General features: G+C 45.0%; 1 protein-coding gene across 4 annotated transcripts in view; it reads left to right on the plus strand.

Moving 5' to 3' along the window:
- LOC5667736 (platelet binding protein GspB) overlaps window positions 1–17,828 on the plus strand; it is a 39,761-nt gene that overhangs the window by 3,173 nt on the left and 18,760 nt on the right. The gene's annotated exons all lie outside the window — the stretch shown is intronic.

A 17,828-nucleotide genomic window follows, 5' to 3' on the forward strand; every position in this document is an offset into this window, starting at 1 on the left:
CCGCAAGATTTCGACTCCGGGCGACTCTGGGCGACTCCGTACTACTCTGGACGACTCCAAACGACGCTGAATGACTCTGGATGACTCCGGACGACTCCGAAAGACTCCGACACCGGACGACTCCGGCTGACTCCGGCTGACTCTTGGTGACTCTGGATGACTTTGGATAACTCCGGGCGACTCCGGGATGACTACGACTCCGGTCGACTGAGACACTAGCCAACTCCGAACGAATCCGACTCCGGACGACTCGGAACGATTCCGTCTCCGGACGACTCCGGGCGACTCCGCACTACTCTGGACGACTCGGAACGACTCCGACTTTGAACGACTCCCGACGACTCTCGATGACTCCGGACGACTCTCCATGACTCCGGACGATTCTGAATGACTCTGGATGACTCCGAACGACTCCACACGATTTTAACTCCGGGCGACTCCTGATGACTCCGGACGACTCCGGATGACTCTGGGCGACTCCGCACGACGTTGACTCCGGGCGACTCCTGATGACTCCGGCTAACTCCGGCTGACTCAGGATGACTCCGGGCGTTTCTGGACGGCTCCAGACGATTTCAAACTGCTCCGCATAAGAGGACCTACCTTCTCGAGTCAGTTCTGGATATTTGCCCAACATTACCCATTACTATGATGAACATATCCTTTAAAGTTAAACATAATTTACATCGTCCTGTTTGCAGTAGTTCAAACTATTTTTAGTATGAAAATAATCCACCTAAATATCATACAGAGCTTCTAGATCAGATTAAAACAAAGAAGTACAAGTTATTTCATCAAATCTAAAGCCAAAAAAGAAGAAGAAGAAGACCAAATGCAGCATGTAAGACCAAGGACAGTGTAATAGTAAATGGCTCAAACACATACCAGTCTTAGCTACAATTCCCAAAACGTCAAACGGGATTTTGATGCCATCGACTACCAAATTAGTCATAATATTCGCCATATCAGATAAGTTTAAGACAGACTTAAACTGACAAAGATTGCTCCATGAAAGAATAATGCGATTTTTACACCATTTTTATGCAATATTCCAATGAAATTCTAAAATAAACCAATTACATGCACTGAAGGTAACTAAGCCACGCAATTCACACGTCCTCGCTGTGTTAGCAACTAATCATCTTGGCTATCATTCTAAACAGAAGTAGTTGCACAGCTTACATACTATCTGTTATTTACCTGCGATCATTCTTTTGGTGTGCTGCCAACAACACACTGACACAGCTCCTGATAGCTGCCCGAAGTGTGCCGGCAGCTCTAATGTCTGTGCTTTCTCAATCACCCATATAGTCCATAAAGCCTCCCCCTGTGTGAGTAGATACTTAGAAGAAAGAAAGAAAGAAAAAAAGCGGTAGCTATCACCCCTTGCAGCGTGTTTAGTGTTTCAGTTGCTTATTTATTTGCCCCCTTGCGTATGTGGTTGCCCCGGGCTGCCCCGTTACACTCACTGCTCACTGTTGTGGGACGGGCGAGTCTCGTCGCCCCTCCAACAGCCTGCCAGTACATAAGCTGTGTGAGGGTCTCACTTTTTTTTGTTTTACTCGTTCTGCTTTGCCTTGTTAAACCGTTTCTGTGGCACATTCCAAGGCTAGTAGTACGGGTGTTGGTAGAGTTGGTTTCGATACTTAACGTTGGGTAGGTTTTTAAACACGTACAAATACTACACACACACACACAGTCGTTTTGGTAGTGCTTTTGCCGTGTGCTTTGGTTGACGATGCTGAAGATAATGAGGGACGGCGACGATGACGGCAGCAAAAGAGCCGGTGGAAGCTTTCAATGAGACAAAACTTTCGGCATGTTGAAGGAAGGATGGAGTCGTGGTTGAGCTTTCGATCTGTTTGCCTCGTTAATTGCAGGCAATTTCTGACATCCCAAAGAGGCTCCGTTTTTTTTTTTTTGATAAATTAATTGTACTGCTCTTTTAATCCTTAATGATTCTTCCGTTTTCCTCTTGTAAAAAGCGTCTGAGCTTCAAATGGTCGCTCCCACTATTGGCGTAAGTAATCAGATTTGCTGTGCGACTATGTTTACCACCAATTAGCAAAGTAAATAAAGCCCCTTTCCTCTCCCCGGGGGCGCTCATCTGCCGACGAAGCCGAAGTCAAAGCAGAGCGAGTCCAATGGCAGTATGTTGCCCAGCGGTGGAGCCGGTTGTATTGCAGCAAAGAACAGCAGCGAACATGGGGAAGGAAAAATCTGCCCTCCCACCGTCAGTTAATTTGTTCATTTTTGAGGCAAATGTGAAGCACTCGGACCGAAAATCAATACCTTGAACCGACTCAAAACTAAAACAGGGCGGAAAAATACATACAGCATTGAAGAAAAAGCACTGTCTCTGCGTGTGTACCAAGTGCTGCTCTACACATACGCAAAATTTTGCTCCATGTCAACCGTGGGAAGGCGGTGGGAGTTTAAGGGGGACCTCCACAGGAACATGTTTGGGAGGAAAACATTTCAAACCAAACCCGCTCGGTCGCTGTTTTTTCCCCTCCGACTGCTCGGCCGCCTGGCGAAATGGCATATATCAGACAAACATAATTAAAATGTTGCTTTTGGTAAATGGTGTAAATGGTGGGTCGTAAAAAAGTGAGCATAAGTTTATTACGACCTTCCCCCTTCTCGCGCTCGTCGGGGGTTTTTATTATTTTGTAACTTTTTGCAGTGCAGTCACAGGTAATGGCAGGGGAAAAGAGAACTTACTTACTACTTAAAAAAAATAACATAATTGTCTGTAGAAAAAATGACGAAAAATGTATTCATCATCGTTTTGTGTAGCGATTATAATGCTCCATACGCCCGGTCCTTTGTGTCATTATGTATTTGAACGGTTTTTTTTTTGCAAAGAAATATCACTCGAAATGGAGCTTTTGCCTATAGTTAGGCTGTGTCTATCGAGTATTCGGCGAAAATAAGCAGATAAGCAATATAAGGCTTAGTTTATATAGTAAATCTCAACATAATTGTGTGAGTAGTACTCTATAGAAATTCATGTCTTATAGCAAGAAACGAAAAAATCGATTTGGCATTTAATATAGCATTAAACACTCTAACCTCTTCACTAATGACCACGACATTACTGTGAAGTAAAAACGTAAAATTACCTTTGAACTATTGTTTAGACATAAAGTGATTTACCTATGGCATTATTAATTGTTCAAAATAAGATCATTTCGCTTGAACTGCGTTATCATTCGAAATTGTTTACATACACTAAATCCGGCAGAATATGCATTAATACGGCAAATTTGAATGCTGTTTAGAATACAACTACTCACTAGCACTGAGACCCGCAAAATATGTACCTTAAGAACACAACTCATGAAAACGGACCCCGAAATCAAGTGGGCTACATAGATAGACTACAGGTTCTTAGCTCTGATTTTGGCAGCCATGATGGATGGAGATTTATTTGAAGATTGGCAGATAGGGAGTTATGGTTGCTAAGGACTTTGTATGAGTTAATAAGTGTCTTTGAACCAAGGATGTTGTAAGAGACCAGGTGGTGCAATACAGAGTAATTTGACAAACCGCCTATTGACGTGCGGGTTCTCGACCCAGCAAGAGCCGATATGTCAACGTCCCATACATGTTTAAAATCCGTATGAAATATTTTTTGTATTTTGGACATATTTAACGAAACAGACGGTTAATTCGGATGAGAAAAATCTTTTTATAATGATTATCTCATTTAAGTTAAATGAAAGGTGATCGTACTTTCGATGAATGCGTATTAAAACCTTGGGAAAAATGACACGCGGGCTCTCCAATGCCTAGCTGTCAGAAGGGCTATTCCACTACCTGGTCTCTTACAACATCCTTGCTTTGAACTCCCTAAATGTCAAATAAAGATTTGTCAAAATACACTGGACTCGGTGCGACCTGTAGTAATTTAATGACCTTGGCCCAAATCCGATCTGGAGCATCATGCCTGACTTGTTAGGATAATTTTGCCATTTTTAATTAGTAAATCTTATTTAGTAGCTTGCAAATTAAGTCTGATATTTAGCCGAGAATTTACATAAAAAGCACAAAATTGTACAATACCTAAACACGCAGTTGGGTCTCTAATGGAAATCTTCTCTCTTTCCTGTGGTGTGAATCATTTCAACTCTCCTTTTGGGATGAGGATGCAGTAGTCTTCACGACTAATGCACCCTATTCTTAAGGAACGCAAAAGTACGAAATACCAGACAATACACTCGCGATCTTCCAACTGCCAAAGATGTTGAGCAAGAAAATGTTTTCCAACTGCTCCATCTTCCCCCACCACAGTTTTGCCCCATCGTGAACGTTCGCGGACGTCTTTGCTATTCGCACGGATTAAGCTGTAACCGATGATAGTACATAAATTTTAAATCATCGACACCTGTTGGAGATGGAGATGTGTGGTTCTCCAGTCTCTAGCTACATTTTGCTTGCAGCATCATGCCGCAAATGAGGCGAAGAATTTCCACGCATTTCCGCTGGCGCATGTGTACGGGCTTGATGGGGATGAGTTGATGGCGAGACACAGGAAGTTGCCGCTCACAGCCAGTCGGTTTGGGATCCGAATGGGAAAGCGCGTCTGTGCGGTGTGCGTCCAAATGAGAATTTAAACAACTTCACCCGCCGCCGGATTACGGATGGGGTCGGGGACTGTTGTTTCGCGGAATGTGTTTCCATTCGGCAGAAGCGCAAGCAGCAGGATAATTCACTTTCAATTACCACGCTGTCAATTGAATGAAGTTGAAAGTATCTCAACGAAGGGATTCATGAACACTGATTTAAGCATGCAATGAATCCGCTTTTTCAATAGAATTTTTAAAAGATGTTTGTATGTTTTTTTCGTCTTCGAGCTGTACCTTTTTATGGTAAAAGCTTGCTTCCATGTAACAATCCAAAAACAACCATGAACAGGTAATGCATCATCACGCACACGAACAGCCAGTCTCATCTGCCCTGTCTGAGCTTTCGTTCGTTATCATTTTAACAATTTAAGCACACCCAATATTTCATATTTCACACCAATCATTAATCATACCAATCACCGGAAAACGCCTCCCCCGTCCAACCCCTGTTCTGCACCTGTTCGATGGGTTCGTGCGAACGAAAAAAGAAGCTCCCAGGGGCTCCCCAAAACTCGCTGGGTGTCATGATTTCCCTCCATCATCCATCCGGGGAACGTGCCGTTCGTGCCGCGTGCCCCGGAGGACCGTGATGCAATCACTTCACAGATGCTCAACAAGCTTCCTTTTTTGTGTTGTTGGTGTGTTTGTGGGGATGAAAAGCGCAATGAGCGGAAAGAAAGCGGTGTTGTTTGCAGATCCTTTCTGGTGAGCTTTTCCACCTGCTTTTTCCAGCGCGCACAGTCAGCGTCAATCAGTTCAAAGATGATTAATGCTTTAGTGCTGGGATGGGATGAGGCGCATTGGTAGGAAAGAACAGGAAGAATCCCCGCAAGGCAATCTCGAGTCATCGGCACGTACAAAGACCGAACAAAACAGAACAGAGCTTATGCTGACGGTATTACAAGAGCGAACAATTTGGGATAAAACAAAAGATGTCGTCTCCTGCTCGTAGAATGGTAGGGTTGGTTGGAACTTTGAATTGGACTGGAAAGGATTATTTCGTTTTTTAATTTTAAAAATACATCACTACACCGTTGATTGATACCGACATTTTGCAGTAATGGTTTGGTGTACAACAAACTGGCGAAAGGGAATGATTTTCCAGTTTCTCCACTTGTCTCCACTTTCCTTCTATCGAGCCATTAGTTTCTCGATAAAACAAAAGATCTTGACACTCACCTCGCTACTACGCCCGCTGCTTTTTCCGAATTTCCGAATTGAAAGGGAAAGCGAGTGCGTTAAATAGGATTACTTTTTAGCCGGTACCAATGGTTTCCCGGATCAGCGGGAAGAAGTCAGATTTGGTGGAAAATGTAACCCAAAAAAACCCGCCTTGGTAAAATCTGCCCAGACGGCTCTATGTATCGGAGGATCGAACGAAACGTGCCCACTCTCTCTCTCTCTCGAGATGCCCTTGTGGCAGGACTACATTTTTCGCCGACACGTCGACGTTACTTCTTTTGGTCCTCTCTGTGGAAGATCGCGGACCCCGGTGGAACGGCAGGAAATTGTTTGCCCAGCTTAGCTTTGGCGTTACGCTGAAGGCACGTTCCTGAGCCGTGGCAAACTGCCGAAAGATCTTCGTCGTTGCTGCCTCCTTTGCCCGACCACTGTGTGCCATTTTGCAATTCAGGCGACCGAGAACGTCGTGCGGATGGAAGCGTTTTGTTTACTCTTTTAACTATGGCGATGGTATTCACTCCTTAATCTTCCGTGCCGTGCCGAGCTGGGCCAATCCTTTCTCCCTGGGTGAAGGTGAAATTTTACGCACCCATACATACTACACTACACTACACCTTATACCACCTGCGCTTCATTTTGGGTCGTTGTGTTCTCGCGCCCGTTTTGTGGTACGGCGGGAGCACAGTTTACGACGGTCGATGGTAGATTATGGTGCGCCTTTAATATCTGCAAACGTTGTCCGTGTTTTGGGGCGGAGGTAGTGGTTTGGAAGACATCTCTGGTAAATGGGGAAAATGGTTTATCGTCTTCGGGTGTATTTGGAAGCTTATCAATATCATTACGAAGGGCAATTGGGTTGAAAATATTTGGAAAAAATTGGGTTTCTACAAATAAACTCTTCTTTCAGCTTTTATCAAAGAATGAAACTTGTAACTAATCGAGTGAACTTAACAGGAAACAATCAACATTTTTCCTTGCTCGTAGAAATTCATCATGCCTCGTTATTTAATTTACAACGCAAAACAGGACACACCGCCTTCCCGTCAATAAAATCGGCGAAGCATTTGCATTTTCCTACCCATGACCTCCCCAACAAACATCACTTTGCGTTCCGTTCTGCAGCTTGATGATGGCGGTTCTGCTTTGCCTCTTTGACATCTTTGTCTTGAGCATAACTTTTCCTTGGGACCGTCAAAAAAGAACAAAAATAGAGCTTTACTGTGTGTGTGTGCTTCCCTAAATTGACCATGAATTACCTGTTTATTTTCCATCTTTATTAAAAAGTTTCCACCTCTCTCCCTTCGAGAGCCACAAGAATCGTCGACCGTTCTGCGAAGGTTTAGCTTCCCCAAAAACGGTCTTCTCCCTGGTAGCACACCCACACTAATGCTAATGGGTCCAGCTTCCGGTGTTTCTTTTTTGTGTCCTGGTTTTTTTTGCCTTCCCTTCACCAAAGGACGGAGCAAGCCACTCTCGCCGTTACCTGTTGAATTAACAAATTGAAAAATGTTATCAAATATTTGCCCAAAACTCCTCCACCACCATCGCGTCCTGCATCACTGTGGGCTAAATGTGTGTGTGTGTGTGTGTGTGTGTGTGTGTGTGTGGGGAGACGCACAATGATCGCACATTTAAAAACTCCACCACCGATGGTGGCGCACCATCCCCTCTCTTTCCACGGTATCCGTATCGAATTATGGGCTTATCGCGACCACGATTGGGCCGAAGCTGCTGCTGCCGTAAGTTACTTCGATTGAGTGTGAAAACGACGTTGACTCTTCCCGCAGGGGGAGAGAGAGAGAGAGAGGGCTGCGAATGTCTGCAAGAAGTCGAAAAAACTTTCCACTGGGGGTAGAACAATCAACTGCGGGTGTGTATGGGTGGGTGGATGGGACCCCGTCGATCGGATGAAAACCGATGGAAATCAATCAATTTAATGGCATTTCAAACATTTACGCCGCCGTGCTTCCTTTCCGAATGTGGTGTGGCGAAACGAAAGCAAAGCCTCCACATGTAATGGCGTCGTTTTGGGGGGGGTTTTGTTTTTCCTTTTCTTTTGCGACCGGACCAAGGAACACACCGGAAGACGAAAAGCCGCCACCTGACATAGGGGTGGGGAGGATGTGGTGAGATGCAGGAGCGGTTTGTTGGTTTTCCGGCTTTGGGCCGAGCTGTTTTCCTTTGCTCTCAATTTCTCGCCCTCTCTCTCTTTCTCTCGTGTAACGGTATCGTTTTCCTTGGCGGGATTGTGTTTTTTCCCTTCTGTATTGTCGAATTGAAAGCGATTGTTTTTTTTTTCTTCTTCACTTCGCTTCAACTTGTTCTTCCTTGGACCGCCGGGATGGGGGCCCCATTTTCCCCGGACCGGAAAAGTCAACGGAACGGAACAGATAAAGTATCCCACCGTTTGACTTATCTTCCTTCACACTGCGTCACTTCCTTGATCACTTTTCTTCTAGGAAGCAGAACGAGAGTTAGAGACAGCAAAAGGAGAAAAAAAACACTTCCTCCACACACTCCTCATCCCCCCCTCATCATTGCTGGTGCGGTTTGCACACGGCCGTTGTAAGAGATGTAAATTCCGTGAGAAGAATTTGCCATCTTCACTTCACGGTGTGGTGGATGGCGACAGGGAGGGTGCATAGCGAGTACCGATCGGTCATGCTATTCGTCTTATTACCCATTCCGCCCTATGTACACGAACCATGGCACCAACGCGGACACACACACACACAAAGGAATCGTTCTTCTTGCTCTACACCCATCGAGCGGCATTTATTCACGATCACGATGTTGTTGATTTTATTTATTTAACAATCTATTTCAATTTATTCGAATTTTCTTCCCGCATCTCGCCTTCTTCTACGCCCAAACAACGTGTCGAATGGTGTCGTTGAAAGGTTTACTTCCTCGATGATTTGAGTTTCGAGTAACACGGACACGGAGAAGAGAGAGAGAAACCGTGCGATTGTGTCATAAATTTGCACGGCTCCACCAGCCCAACAGCACCGCGCACTAATCGGAAACAAAAAAGCGTATGCTAAAGTATGCGTGAAAGATTTTCCTGCCGGAGGGCGGCGCGCGTTTTCTTCTGTACAGTGGGGGGGGACGGCATCATGCAGTCGCCAATGGATACGACGCGAAGGTGATGATGATAAGAGCAGATGGTTGCTTTTTTTTTCGCTTTGTTTTTGTTCAATACGGACAGAGTTAGGGGTTTTGTAGAGTTTTGCATGTTGTCGCATTTGAACATTATCTTTGAGTTGATTTCTGTTCAAGTTCATTACAGCGGAGGACGAAGCGATAGCGTTGCAAGCGAGATGTGCCCAAGGAAACGGAATCTTATGCTATGACCAATGGGTAGTAGAACTCCATTGGATCGTCGTGGTAGATGCGGTCTAGACTTGTATTGAATGATTCCAGTGTTTTTTTTTACATTTTTAGCGTAATTCTCAAATATATTGGAAGAATATTTACATCACGACTGAGAGATCTTTTTCTTCATCTTCTTTTTCTTATTTGACGCAACAACTGCCAACAGGCACATTGTCCATGTCCATGCACTATAACAGGTGGGCTGATCATTATTTGGCTTTCTTCATGACCTTCACAAAAATCCAAAAATCCACAAAATAACGAAAAACAATCGTAAAGTTAAAGTTGATCATCCAGTACGCTGGCATCCAAAAGAAGTCAAAGGAATATTTTGCTCAAATCGTTTGCGAATAATTAGATATGAGAAAGCTCTATACAAAAAGGGCTGCCGCGCGAGATCACATTTGACGAGCGGCTGTTGAGTAGTGATGGGAAAAATGAAGTCTTTGTCGGAATCGATTCCGGCTAGCTCCGCAGTTTTCTGGAATCGAGTCCGAATAGTAGGTCTGGAATCAGTTTCCGGAATCGATTCCGGAATCGTCTCCGAAATCGAAATCGACTCCGGAATTGATTCAGGAATCGGCTCCAGAATTGATTCCGGAATCGACTCCGGAATAGGAATCGGTTCCGGAATCGAAATCGGATTTCGAATCGGAATTGGCTCCTAAATTAGAATCAGCTTCCAAACGGAGTCAGTTTTGGCATCGTCATAAAAATTGGCGTTTGGGTCCAATCATACTACATATTGATAACCTCAAAAAATAAAAATTTACTTGTAAAAGATCTATTCTCATGGAGATTCCCAAACTGATTTCGCTTCTAAATTTCTTTTTTCAATTCAAGAACTAATTCACATTCCGGAGCTAATTCTAATTCTGAAGTCAATTATGTTTCCGTTATCGGAGCAAATTGCGATTCCCAGTTCAATTCCGATTCCGGAGCCGATTCTGATCTCGGAATCGATTCCGGAGCCGACTCGGGAATCGGCTCCGGAGTCAACTCCGGAATCGGCTCCGAAATCGACTTCAGAATCGAAATCGATTCCAGCATCGGAATCGGCTCCGGAATTGATTCCGAACACGGAATCGGAATCGGGTAGGTCTGATGTCGAGCTCCCATCACTACTGTTGAGCCAAAAATCAGTGAAAACAATGACCAAAATACACCGAAAAAAGCTTTCTATATCGTTAGCAATTTTACAGGCATTCCATAGAAGCTGCCAGTGTAGGAAATCTTGTTTATTACATGGCCTGTGTAATTCAAAATCGAACAGTTGATCTTAAAATATTAGGACTAAAGTAACGATAAATAGGAGAAGACCATTGAGAAGAAACCAGGAGAGGAAAGACAGAAAACACGATAATATCAACAAAATAACAACTAAAAAAACCAATTAATACTAAATACTAAAATACTACAAGAAGACAATGAGACGAATATGAAAAGGTGTTAGGATGGTTTTCGAAAGAAACTAGAGTTACAGGACAAAAAGTAGATTGTAATTGTTCCTGAAATGATATATTCTCATTATCACAAGATCTCGTTGATGGTAATGTTTAGCTCTTTCAAGAATTACAAACAGAACTTTTATTGATTCGAATAATGAAATCCTCATTTTATCACGTTTAATTAAAAAGAGGAAAATTAATTGAGTCAATTGTATTCTGCTCCCGTTCCCGTAAATTAACGATAAATTGCAAAACGATCATCATCCAAAATAACCCAACTGCCACACATTATTGAACGGAGATTATCAAATCGAAGGAGATGAAAATGGTTCTTACGATTCGCTCATAATTATGTGTGTAAAGTAGCAATTTCGGGGGAAAAGATCCCAAACGAACCTAGAAATAGGCTTTTTCTAATTGCCCTCTAGGACAGGTGCCCCCCCGGGTGCCACCTGGTGTGCCGCCTTTAGAGCATCCAAATTCTATTCCCAACCTCCTTCCCTTCGCTCTGTGTACTCCCAAAGCAAAACAGCCCCATTTCACGGAGCCGATCGTAAACCAGCACCGCACATATAATCACGAAACATTCCCAACCGCAACGGTTGTGTGCAAGCACACAAACTCCGTCTCCGTCCTTCTTCCCGTCAAAGGTCGAGGATGATAAAAGGGCGTAAAATACATTTTATCTCGACAGCATCATTTGACGCAACGCGCCAACGCAACCCTCCCCGAGAACGTCGGCGAAGGTGTCGTCTACATCTCAACTCGTCCCTTTAATCCTTTTCACCTCGGGAAGCAAGAAAAAGGAGGAAGGAGTATGTGTGTGTGTGTGTTTGGGATCGATCATTTCCACCGGGGGGAGGACTGCCGTTCAAGGTCGAGGGAGTAAGGGAAAGTTCAACATTTTCCGGTCCCAATCGACGACGACGACGTCGGCGACGGCGAGCATCATCATTCGCACCCCGGTACAATGTCCCAATCGCACGCTTTCATGGCCCGAAGCGAAAGTGAACCCTTTACACACAAACACACACACACATGGGGCATAGCACAGCATCACACAGTGTAGGTTGTTCAACTTCCCCGATAAAGCTTTTCCAGCGAAAGGATTCGATGCTGGCTGTGGTAGCAGCAGCAGTGTGTAGCGGCATCCATTTACGATACTACTCGGCGTGTAGCAATAGAACGCGCAGTGTGTGTCTTGGGCTGAGACGGGTTTGGGCGCAACATTCGCCATCATACGGTGGGTAATTTCATTGCTTCTTCCCCACCTAAGCCATCCCACCCATCATCCCTCGCTGCGAGATAATGAAAGCAAAGAGACAGAGAGTTTGAGGGTTTGCGCTATAGTGCTAAGTAAAATCGCATTACATTTACGCTGCTTGCTGTGCTGCTATTGCTACCTTCTCGAGCTCAGAAAAGCGAGTAGCGAACCGGTACCCCAATTCCGTCGTTAATGGTAATGACCCGATAAAGACTCCTTCTGCCCATTAATGGTGCGCTCCGGTGTGCGGGGCACCATACCGGAAAGCAGTTATGGTTTAGCGCTTGCCTCTATTGATTGAATTCTCGAGCACACCACCACTCCCCGGGTAGGAGCTAAAAGTGCTTAGCCGGAAAGTTGTTGGGAAACTCATCTTTCCGTTCCTGTTCCAATGGGGACGGGCAACAGTTCCAAAAGAAAGCAGCAGTACCTCTCCGACGACCAAACTAAATCCGACCAAAATGCTCACAAATGAGGGCTTTTTCGGTTGTTTGTTTTCCCGTACGACCAAACGCGGCGGTCCCGTGCTCAGAACAGGTCCCGAGCGGCCCGAGTGGGGTTGTGTGCACTTATTTATGAGCAATTGGATTGCTGCCATGCGCGCATGGAGGTGAGAGAATGCTCATCCCCAAAAATCTGCCGCCCTAGTTTGCTCTGGGGTAAAATAGGAATTTGTTGTCATCTAACCATCCGCCACCACCACCCGCCCTTGCCACAAGTCTGGGATTATAATTTAGAAATAGAATCCTGACCCTCTCGGTTGGATGCAACAGAGCCAACCCCTAACAACCTTCCAAACGCTAGGGAAAACTATTGTCAAGGATATAACCGCTTGAAGAACACCGGGGGCAGAAGGCCATAACAGGTTGTCCGTTTTTCGTCCCGTTTGGCCAAAGGATTGTACACCGTGCGCGTTTCATAAATCATTACCACCACCCCACTGCTTTTGATCGGGCGCCGAGGAGAGGTGTGTCCAACTGGGACGCTACAATAGAGTCTGTTCGCTTTGTACAAAACTCTTTAGCGTTGGAGTTGGGTGGGGGAAAAAGGTGTCCATTGTGTGGTTTCACTCTCCACCAAACCAGTCAAAAGCGCACAATCAAACTGGTCAGGATCGAGAGACGTAGATGGTGCTAGATGCCGCAAATTTGTTGCCTTCGACCAACTTCAACCAGTGTGTGTCGGATGATTTTTGGTCCTTCGAGCCGGATTTTTGGCGAACGACAGCTTGCCCCTACTCCCCACAAATGCGGTTGGTAATAATCATAAAACTAATTTCTCTCTACTTTTGGGTTTTTATTCTTCCTGCTGCTATTCCCGTGTGAAACTGAAGTGTGATCGGAAAGAGGGGAATGAATTTTCATCGAGAAAAAATCGGAAAAATGGGGTTGTCTAGTAGCATTTGTTTTATGAATTACAACTTTTTTGAAGTGCACCATCTGATACAACCGACAACTTTAACTGGAAAAAAAAATCACTATGAGTAGATGGTTCCAATGTACTCGAAATGTTTTTGGGAAGGCAAAGGTAAATTGAATTCTAGCAGTGGCAAACGTAGAATCCCAGAAAATGGTGGAGTATGATGCGTCATAAATAAACGATAACTTGTACTCTTCGTTCCTCGAAGATTGAATGTGATTTTCGTCTCTCTTTTTTGAAAATTCGTTACAAATGAAATAAAAAAAAAACCCAGGAAAATGCTCGCAATACCATCACAATCCAGTAGCAAAATGTAACCATGCGTGTGTTTACTCCGTGCTTCCTTTTCAGGCGGATTCGAATTGGAAAAGTTATTTTCCAGTAGCGCGCTGCTTCGCGTTGTGGTTCGAAAAAGAAACTTCCTTTGAAAAGGGGCGAAGCAATGGAGAAAGCTCACCGATAACATCATAAATCATACCCCTTCATTTGCTTCGGGCATTGGCGTATTTGCACACTTTGCATCATGTATGTTTGTATCGTTTCGTGCGGATGCGCGTCGTGATGTTATCCTGATTTGGAGGCAGCAAACAACATCATCCTTCCGCATTTCTTCCGACAACCATTTTCTCCGGACAGCTTTGACGTACGCTTTTATGCCCGGCAGATGCCCTATGCTCGATGTATCGATCGACCGTCAAGTGAAAGTCATTTCGTGGCATTGAAATGGCCGCTGAAAGGGAAAAAAGGGAGCACGTCAAACGGCGAGCGTCCATCGTTCCATCCTATAACGTTGATGAAAAGGGTTGAATTTTGATCATAATCAAAAGAGCTCCTCTGGTGGAGGAAACAACGACCAGCAAGGGATATGAGCACACACGACACAGGAAGGGCGAGCAGGGCACAACACCACGGAACACACAACCACGATGCGAATCGGCCGGTGTCCCCGACCTTGACCCTCTCTAACAGCGCAGGGAAGAGGCTCCCCGGTGTGTATTTGTGGGTGCAGGTGGGTGTGTGTGTGCCGTCTGCGTCTGGTGGAAGGGATCCGTTTGCGCTCCTCATGCCGCAATTTCCAAGCGTCGTCCTAGGTTAGGAACATTTCCCGGCAAACACGAGTGGCGCGCATGTCTATAGCAAACTGTAGCGGTAAAGGAGAGGAATTGTTGAGGGATGCATATATACCCTCCCGGCAAACGTAACATTGACGTGGAAGAGCGGCTTGCAGCATCCCTTCGCGTCTAGAGAGGCAAGACGGGTGACTACTTCCCCCTAACTCCGAATGAAAAACATGAAGCATAAGCCTGGAGCGGTCGTTTGAAGCGATACAACAGCATCATCACGCTTGGTTGGGAGAAAAAAGGGGTTTTGAAATTGTTCGAAGCAAGAAGTACTCATGCATGCTTATGAGGCAACCTTGGAAACTTAATCAAGTTCCCGCTCATCGTTCTTTCAAGTGTGTGTGTGTGTGTGTATGCCTGTGTATGTGTGATTATAATAAAGTGGAGTCGACCATTTCCGAGTGGGTTTTGGACAAAAACAGCAGCAGGGAGTTTAATTTTTAATTTCTCACTAGTACCTGCAAGGTGCATTTGTGGCCATAAAAAAGAGCAACCAAAACACACTCAAACCAGATAATCACTTCCTGAAAAAAGGGAAACACTTCCATTACAATTATCTAATGACTGCAACTGGTGACTGGTGCTGCTTACAAATTTGATAAAACCAGGCACTACTACTATTCAATTTCACTATCATTCATCTTCTTCCGATGAGCATTTGATCCCGCAGGAATTGTCTACAATCATGCCGATCCAATTTATGCTCTGGCAGTGTTCTACGGACACACACACATACGCACACAACCCCCTTAAAATGCCCAAGCGACAGGCGAAAAATGGTCTCCCACCGTGGCTGGCTGGCGCAAGTGCAATCACGAACGCTTTCATTTGGTGCAATTTATCTTCCCTCTTCTGTACGGTTCGGTGTTGCTGCCACAAATATGCCCTGCCAAGGGTTTGTGTCACATCTGGTGGATCTGTGGATGCTGATGCCACAAAATGGTGGGGAAACGTATGGCTTGTTGTGGAATCGATTCATTCTTTTCCACCTATTCTGTAGCGTGTACACATACGGGTGCGATGATGCGAGACAGGAAGGAAATGATATAAAAAGCAAAGCTTCAGTGTGAAAAACACAAAGCCCCAAATTTTGTTGGGGAAAAAGTTTTTAAACCGGAGAACATCTGTGTCTCTGTCTCTTCTCCCGCGCTAGCTGCACGGGAAAAGTTGGTGCCAACAGTGTTGGTGGGTGCAGAAGGAGAGTTTGATCGAGAAAAAAAGGACATCTATAAAACAGAGACATCACATTTGGTGTGTCCGTATCGCAAGGGCCATATCTTTATTGTAAATCGGACGACGGCAAACCATCCTTTTACTGGTGCCGCCACACGTTATCTTAATTGATTCCATCTGCATTGTGGAACTTTCACTGGTACAAAACAAAAAATCCGTATTCCGACACCTCCCCAGCAACGATAAAGTTATCCTGGATTGATCCTTTTTCCCCCCTAATGGGAAGCAAAAACAAAACCGTGCGAAAACCCCAAGCGCAAATATGGACATTTGCGTCCTCGCACCGTCCACACCGTGCGTTAGGAAGAGTAAAGCTTTGGAGAGGGCAAACAAAGCATGCCCCCACCTACCCTCCCATGAGCTAAAATTACTCTAGACATGAAGGTTTTTATTTCCAAACAATCCTTTCGGGTTTGGGGCCAAAACAATATCAGCCAAGCTCCACTTTTCGCCTGCAGTATAACGTATAACGCGCTCCAACAGTAGCTGGTACGCGTACCCGCCTCGTGTAGCCTGTGGTAGAGAGAAGAGGTAAAGGCAAGGAATGAGTGAATACATCCACGAACGTATTCGAAATTTTGAAGGGCTGTGTATGAAGGAAGCTGTGCGCGCTTGTGCGTTGTTGGTCAGTCTTTAAGGGCCGGACTGACGGGTAAAGCAAACTCGGGCTAAAGAAGCCATCTTTTTTGTTCGAAATAAAATGTTGAAAGGGAGGAGAGGTAGAGCTCTCTCTCTCTGTTGTTATGGTTTCGCCAATTTATTTTACTTTAAATGTGTGTACCCCTCCCCTGCTTTCAAGCACACCATGGCAGTGGTCCCTGGTCGCGGACGCTCATTAACGCAGGAACGCGGTTGGTTAATTTGAAGCAATGAAATTCAAATTACAAACACTGCCACCAAGTCAGTCTAGCCTGCTTCTGCTGCTATTGGGTGTTAGTAGCAGAAAAAATGCAAAATATTACCCTTTTTAGGCAAACAGCGGCTATGGCGGTAGAAGGCATCACTTTCGGCAATCTTTTCGCTTGATTTTCCCAGCCTTTTTTTTTTTGGTCAATGGATGATGAATGTCGGGAAATGAATTTTCCAGCTCGATGGCCTGCGTTCCTTGGAAACAGTGCTGTTCATTTTGCTTGTTCTCTTCTAGAACGTGAACAAATTTACAACCCTTTTTCCTCAATCCATCCCCTCTTGATGCCACAAGTGGAAGAAACGTGTGTTGTCCAGTGCTTCTGATCGTTTGAAGGGAAAGTTTTCCTTCAAGTAGTGAGCAGCAATGAATTTCCAAGTTACGGCTGCTGTAGAGTTTTCCACCAACGTTCCTCAATCTGGCAATTGCACTTTTTGGATGTTTTTTGCCAGGCCCAAAACAGTCTGTTTGAATGGAAAGAGGGGGGAAGCACAGCTTTGTTGGTCAAGAGAGCAGCACCAGCGGCTTGGGTAAATTCCAAAACATTGTTTTACACAGTGTCTCTAGGTTCTCCACCCACAGCAGCTTGGGTGTGGTAAAAACAGGGGGAAATCCTCCAAAAACACCAACGCAAACAGGCTAATATTTACTCGTGTCGGGCGGGTTGGTTCGTGTTTCGACGTACGACGACGACGCTTCAACTTGATTAGACGGCTCCAAAATGCTCTTTTTCCAAACAAATGGTAGTGAGCAAATCTTTACGCAGCTTGAAGTTGCGCCTCGATGGTCATGTTTTAGTAATATTAGCATCAATTGGTTTAAGGCAACGAAAAAGACTCGTTTGCTCTCCGGAATCTCTTGAGCTTCCGGATGTTGTGGTACTTCCGGCTACAATGTGTGTGTGTGTGAGAGAGAGAGTTGGACATTAAAGGGTAGTTGCCACTGTTGAGGTTTGCCTTTTTCTGGTGCTGTGAGCAAACATATCGAGGATCATTGTCTTTTGTTGGTTTTTGGGTGGACAAAACTGAAGAGAGTATGTTGGGGGCAGAGGGATGGTAAATGGTGTTCCTTCTATAATCCTCCCCGGTGGTCAATAGTCGGGGAAGAGCCGTTTGACCAGTTTGGTAAAGTTTTTGTTCTCTCCAGTTTCCTGGGATGGGTTTTAGATGTTGGCCGCACTGATTGGTTTCACTTTGCAATCGTGTTTTGGAGCAGGCTGTAAAGGAAATTGCGTCTTCCGCTCTTATC

This window comes from Anopheles gambiae, chromosome 2 (assembly GCF_943734735.2).
Source record: "Anopheles gambiae chromosome 2, idAnoGambNW_F1_1, whole genome shotgun sequence".
NCBI classification, from domain to species: Eukaryota; Metazoa; Arthropoda; class Insecta; order Diptera; family Culicidae; genus Anopheles; species Anopheles gambiae.